Source organism: Ctenocephalides felis, unplaced genomic scaffold (assembly GCF_003426905.1).
Source record: "Ctenocephalides felis isolate EL2017-DRISC unplaced genomic scaffold, ASM342690v1 CF-g0.4_SCAFFOLD_03571, whole genome shotgun sequence".
NCBI lineage: Eukaryota > Metazoa > Arthropoda > Insecta > Siphonaptera > Pulicidae > Ctenocephalides > Ctenocephalides felis.
Window position 1 is genome coordinate 11934514 of NW_020539725.1, and position 7524 is coordinate 11942037.

At 28.3% G+C, this 7524-nt stretch overlaps 1 protein-coding gene across 1 annotated transcript in view; it reads right to left on the bottom strand.

Moving 5' to 3' along the window:
* Nucleotides 1-7251, bottom strand: part of LOC113385628 — a 190319-nt gene extending 183068 nt beyond the window's left edge. The window contains exon 1 of the mRNA XM_026623475.1: nt 7160-7251. The gene's annotated coding sequence lies outside the window, so the exon portion shown is untranslated. The remainder of the gene's footprint in view (nt 1-7159) is intronic.
* Between the last annotated feature and the right edge of the window lie 273 nt (nt 7252-7524).

Here is a 7524-nt window from a genome sequence, read left to right on the forward strand (position 1 = left end):
TCAAACTTGGAGTAAGACTCGGAGTCAAGCTCAGAGTCAAACCTGGAGAGAAGCTTGGAGTCAAGCTTGGAACCAGACATAGTATTCAATAAAATGTAGTCTTTGCTAATATGATAACCAAAAGGTTATCAATAAATATTAATTGTAAAAATAGTGAATAATAAAAGTATCATTCAAAGTAAGAAGTGTGTTTGCAAATTACTATCAATCGCTGTTCGTCCTAAGGGCCTTTCACACTACCAGTGGTCTCTGGAGAGTCCACATCACAAATATAATATTTTAACAACTATTCAACTGTTTACCGCTCGGGTCCAGCCTATCATTACAATTCCTGGTCGTACTGGTGATCCAGAACATACCTCCCAATATATCAACCAACAGTCCAGGACAATTCATGGTGGCTTAGCGGTTTTTTCCCTCGTAGCGCTGAAGAATTTTCTGACGGAGATATCAAGTTCAAAGCTGCCACAACTCGACAAACCGAACGATCATTCGCAGCACAAACTAAGGGATGGTGGCGCCTACCGAAGAACTTTAGAACGAACGCGAGACTACGACTAACTTGGACATAACTATCTCATCGGATTCAAGTAAGCAAATCAAAATTTAATCATATCTCAAGATGGAACCCATTTTTGAAGAAGCTAGAAAAGGTAAAGATAATAGTATAGAAATAAATAAATTTAGAATTCAATTAGCAATTAGCACTATACCCGAATTCAATGGCAATTCAGATGACCTTTATAGATTTTTAAGTACTGTAGACTCAATTTTAGATGATGTAGATTTTAAGACATATAAATTTATATCAAAAATTGTTATATGTAAATTGACTGGAACAGCTTTTGATTGCATTAGACGGGCTGATTATCAGTTATGGGATAACATCAAACCTATTTTAATTAAGCGATTTAAAGGTAAGAGGTCAATCACTGATCTACATCACGAGCTTGCAACAACAACAAGAAAAAATGGGGAATCGATTGAGGAATTTGCAGAGAAACTTGAGTATTTGCTTACGTTAATAAACAACGAATGCTATTTTACACAAAATGAAATAGCGTATCCATCATATTGTGACTTGGCTTTGGCAGTTTTTGTTAAAGGCCTACCATTGGACTTGAAAGTTATAGTTAAAGCAGCCAAACCGGAAAATTTGAAGGATGCTATGCACATCGCTGCAAAGGAAGAAAAGTATTTAAACATCAGATCTGATAAAAAATACAACCCATTCGTCACTTGCAGATACTGCAAGAAAAGGGGACACCACATTAACCAATGTCGAAAACTTACAAATAGGAAAAGAGATGACAAACTTAGAATCTACAATGGTGGAAATGACGATAGAATGGACTACGAAAGTAATAAGGATCTGAAATATACAAAAACATATGATGATACATACAAGGCATTCATAACAACTAAAGAAGAGTCCGAAGAGTCCGCAGAATCCGAAGATTCCAAAGAACAAGAAGAATACAAAGCAGAAAGTTTGACTCACAACACCAAAATAGAAGAGTTGACGACAATCGCTGCAAATTCATACGAAGAAGAAAAGGATCTATATGAGGCAGAAGATATGGAACAAACCATACGAACAAATTCATACGAAGAAGAAAAGGATCTATATGAGGCAAAAGATATGGAACAAACCATACGAACAAATTCATACGAAGAAGAAAAGGATCTGAACATATATGTGGCACAAGATACGGAACAAACCCAAGATGAGATTTACGACATGAAAGAAATAAATAATGAACAAGAAGAAATAAGAATACTTAATGATGAAGGACCAGAATATATGAAAACTATTCCCATTAAAATAAAGAAGAAAAAGAAAAAGAAAAGAAATATTAAAAGAAGAAAAATTAATGATGGAATTATAGAAGAAAATAATCAAGAAATCAGGGAATATAATATTAATATAATAAGAAAAATACCTTCACAACGAAAATTGTCTATAAATGAAAATATAGCCACTATGACAGATATGTTCAACCGTAAGAATATGAATTTGAACACAAAGGAGAAATATGCACATTTACAAAGCCAAAGCAGCAGAAAATTGATATCGTCGCCAACACATGTAAAGAAGAGAAACATTCCCGATTTTATTATATTCAGAACAGCACCAAAATTGTTTAATTATAAATACCGGAAGAAACTAAAAACTCGCCAGGTGTAAACACAGTAATAACACGCAAGTCATTTGTTTGGTTGACATAAGCGAATTCTCATATTTCAAAGCAACATTTATCCAATTTTGATTACCTAGCAAATTTTTTAAGTATTAACAATACAACGTAAATTTAAATTTTCAATAATTACTATTTATGATTTAAATTATCAATTGCAAGATTCATTACGCCATTATTAATTTCTTGCAGATTTTAAAAACATTTTTCATATTATGATTTTTATGCTCTATTGATATAAAAGTTTTTGAAAAAAAAAATTATTATTTTGCATCATTTATGGTAAGTTGTTCGAAGCATATTTTGTTTTACCGGAATAACATTTTAAATTTCAGTGATGCCTTTACATAATCAGCAACCATCTAATTTGCATTGAACTGCAGATTTTTTTTGTATGTATGTTATTAAAGATTTATTAATGTAGAGATAAAAATAAAATTATTATAAGATTTTCTTTTTCATAGCACTTTATTTGTAAACATATTCTAACAGTAATGACACTTTTGAGGACAAAAGTTTTTAAGGGCCGAAGGAAGAAGAGATGGAACTCATTTTTTTTAATTTTTTCTTAATTTTTATAGTTTTCCGAGGACGAAAAACTTTTGAAGAGGGAGGTTGAACTGTAATAACAATTCGAATCATTATTTTGTTTAATAATTACAAAACGCGATGCTAGTTATATGTAGGTTACGCGGACATCGGAAGTGCTTACTGTTGGATTTTGTAAATAGGTTGTAAACAATAAATTAGTATATAAGAGTTAGACAAAAGTTAGACAGGCAGTCAAACTTGGAGTAAGACTCGGAGTCAAGCTCAGAGTCAAACCTGGAGAGAAGCTTGGAGTCAAGCTTGGAACCAGACATAGTATTCAATAAAATGTAGTCTTTGCTAATATGATAACCAAAAGGTTATCAATAAATATTAACTGTAAAAATAGTGAATAATAAAGGTATCATTCAAAGTAAGAAGTGTGTTTGCAAATTACTATCAATCGCTGTTCGTCCTAAGGGCCTTTCACACTACCAGTGGTCTCTGGAGAGTCCACATCACAAATATAATATTTTAACAACTATTCAACTGTTTACCGCTCGGGTCCAGCCTATCATTACAATTCCTGGTCGTACTGGTGATCCAGAACATACCTCCCAATATATCAACCAACAGTCCAGGACAATTCAGTATCTATCTATCTTCCTGATTACCTGTCAATCAGTCTATCAATTTACCTGTCTATCAATTTACCTGCCAACAATTTACCTGTCAACAATTTACCTGTCCACCTATGAACCTATTTATCAATCCACCATTTTACCTGTCAACCAGACTACCAAGTCCGACATTTTTGACACTATCATAAAATTTCGAGTTGCGTAATTACAAACTAAATTTACGCCGTCAATTAATATATAACTGTAACAAATGTAGCTGAATGTACTTTTGTATAGCCTGCTATGAATAATAAATGAAAAAAAAAATAAAAAAAATGAAAAACTATTTTTAAATTTTATATATCTCAATTAGCTTTAAATTTATCAATCCTTGATAAGGTGTAACAGTTTTTCTGATTGATACTTTGTTTAAATAGTTATATTGATAATCTAGACTTGATTAATGTAAATTAATCATACCTATGTTAAAACAAAATTATGGGCCTAGTTGTAACATGTTGTAACAATTTATGATGTAGTTTAAAGAAAAAAGTTATAACAAGCGCCTATCTCCCTTATATATTAATACATATGTCTATGTGGAATCAACGTATCCCAATCAATCAACATATCCCAAATTCACCATAAATCTAGAAGAAACCAATATATAGTATATTTTTATATATCAAGTTTTTTGAAAACAAATAACTTGAATTTGAAATCATTATTTTTAAGTTATTCAAAAATTAAATCTAAAATTATTGATATAATATATAATATTTTTATGTTATTTTTTAATTTTAATTATTTAGTAACTAAATATATTAAAACAAATATAATGGAATATTTAAAAGCTCAGGTATTTCATTAAATAGAATTAAATTGCGAACTGTGTTTTTGACTATGAACGAATTATTTTCGATGATTACTTTGCTCATTGGGATATAATTTAATTAATTGTAAATAATTAATGCATTACTTTTTACATAGTGAAGCAATGAATATAAAATGAAACTGACACTCGATAATGAATAAGTGGTAGATTTGAACATTGTTTAACTAATTTTATAAAATTATTAAATGAAATCAAATTATTTGAACCAGGAGTTACTAATAAAATATTATAGAATTTAAATTATTATGTAATAATTTTTATAACTAATCAGTATATAGTAACGTATAATACAAATCATATGCGAAAAAACAATAGAGTCAATGTTATGAAATCAATGTTATAAAAGCATTAAAAATGACAAAGAACTTATTATATGCATTGAAACCAATTAATATTTTGTGTGCTCTAATAGGATTCTATTACATCAAGGATTTCTTCACTTCGAACAGAAAGAAATGGGAATTTAAAATTCTTGAATTACTGGATATCATTCGTTGTTGTGTCTGTATTTATATAGCAATTTATATGCCAATATTTCACCACAAAATTTTGGATTTTACACACATGACTGATTTGAAAATATTATTTAATATTTCAACATTAGTGGAGATGCTTGAGGTGAGTATTTTTATTTTATACATACTCACACGCACACATAGAGCCTTGGATTTGTAAATATTTTGTAGAGCTTTGATCAAAAAATCCAAAGGTAATAATAAAAAGATTTATAAAACAATATTTTGTTTTCTTTTAAGACAGTCTTAAAAGAAGTTCGTAAACATAACACATTTTTCATTGAAAAAACTGTTTTTCATGACAAAGTGTTTAAGCAATCAAGATGTGTTTCTGTTTTCAGTGTAAATCTGTAGATATGGAACATAACACTATAATTACTTTTTAATATAAGTTTAAAATTGAAATTATTTCTATTTTACAGTGTGTCATATTTTAAAATGTTTTTTTTCAGGTTTTAATAATTTTGAGTACAGAGCTCATTAACAGAAAGAAAACAAAAAAGTTAATCAACAATCTTTATTATGTTGATCAGAAATTACATAATAAACATGACTATCAAACTCTGAGGCTGATACTGATTTTAATATTTATAGTGGGATTTTTTATATTCTGCAGAGAAACAAGAATTCGTGTCGACTCCATATTTACAATTAGCAGTATCAAGAGTTTGTCCAAAATTTACTATGTCTATATGTTATCATATGTCAGTTATATTTTCACCTTTAAATTTGTAGTAATGTGTTATATTATACACCAAAGGTTTAATTCTATTAATCAAATATTGACGGATTTTTCACAAAAGGTTGCGAACAATGTATGATTAAAATATTTATATTAATTACGAATATTAAATAATATATATTAAATACTTAATATTGTTCCAGAATGAATCTTACATAATTCAAGAAATACAACAGCTACGAATTTGCTATAAATTGTATATAAAATTATACAAATCAACTAGGATTCTTAATTACATATATAATATTCCGATTCTCATGTATGTAACTTTTTTTTCTATATGTTATATTGATGATAGATTGTATAGTCAAAAATGTACATCACTTTTTTATAGAACTTTCTTGACTAGTGGGTTGGTTTTGAAATACTTCTTTTTGATAAAATATTTGATATATGGAGAACAAAGTTTTAGGGTTCAGCTTAATTTATTAGGTAAAAGATAGCAAAATTATAAAGTTCAAAAGCAGTTGGTGTTCTTTTAGACACATGTCTTCAAATTTCAGTTAAAACTTTTGGACTAAGCATGTTAAAAAAAATTTGGACTAAATATGTCAAAAAACAAGTTATGCAAATGGGAATATTTAACAATTAAAAACCTTCCTAGTTTTGTTCAAGTATTCCACTTGTATCATATAATCCGAGATCTTAAATCTACCGCATTTTTTCTAGAAAAAAATAGTTATGACTAATAGACAAAAGAAAACATACCTGTTAAGAAACTATAAGTTTTACTCAAACTTTCCAGACAAAAAAGACTTGATATGTTATAAAAAAATCACAAATTTCAAAATTATTTAATTCGATTCTCAATGAGCAATTGGATTATAGCGACAAATATTCATTAAAAATTGACTAATAATTTCTTATTAAAAACACCTAAATAATTTTAAAGCATCAAAAAATTATATGTATCATCTTTTTCAGGAGATGTTTCCACGCATTTGCTATATTTGTAATGAATGTGAATTCCTTCTTAATTACAACCAAAAAGTACGGATTAAAGATGAAATATCTAATAAATTCTATATTATTTATTTTGAAATATGTAGCGCCGACGTGTTTAATAGTGGCGTCTTGTCATCTAGTAAGCAGAAAAGCTGCCAAAACAGCCATTTTGCTTCACAGGGTGCAAAATAAACATGACCAACGTATAAGAAAAATTGTAAGTATAAAATTATATTTTCATAGAAATTAAAAGATCAGTAACATGGGTATTCTGAGATAAACCACCCTTTTCTTTAGTAATGCATAATTACATTAAATTGCTAATTATTTTTTGAATAATTTACTAAATACCAAAATGCTTTTCATATCTCTCTACTAATATAGAGCATATGAATACTATACTAAAATATTTTTTTTTACAAGTATAGGCCAGAGGAACATTATGGCTCATTAGAGAAAAAAGATTTGAAAAATATAAGGTTTTAATTTTGTGAAATTTTCAAAGAATATTTTTCTTTGCAGATTCAGATATGGTCCCTGCATGTGTACCACAGAAGAGTCAAATTTATGGCAGCTGGTTTATTTAATGTAGATGCGACTTTTATTTTTGATGTAATTACAAAAAAATTATGGAATACAAATTTTATATATATATATATATATATATATATATATATATACATGTGTAAAATATTGAATTTATATATTCTACTCACCAGACATTTATCATTTCTAGACTTGTGTAGCAGCTGTGTCATTTGTGATAATTCTGGTTCAATTTGGTAGTCTCCAGTATTAGTAAGCCTGAAATATCATTAAATAATAATTTAAAATCGATTTATTATTAGCGATGTTAATATTTATTAATTAAATAATGCAACAACTGAATAATGCTCTTGTATGTAAAAGAAAGCATTGTATTTTTTATATTGTGTAAAAAATATAACAGCTAACTAATAATAAAAAAGTATTCATGACGAAGTTGTATGGTTTGCCATCAATTATGCATTTCCATTTAGAATGAAGAAGCCATTAAAGCTTCTGATATAATCTAAAATTAGATGAAACAAAGACGTACTCA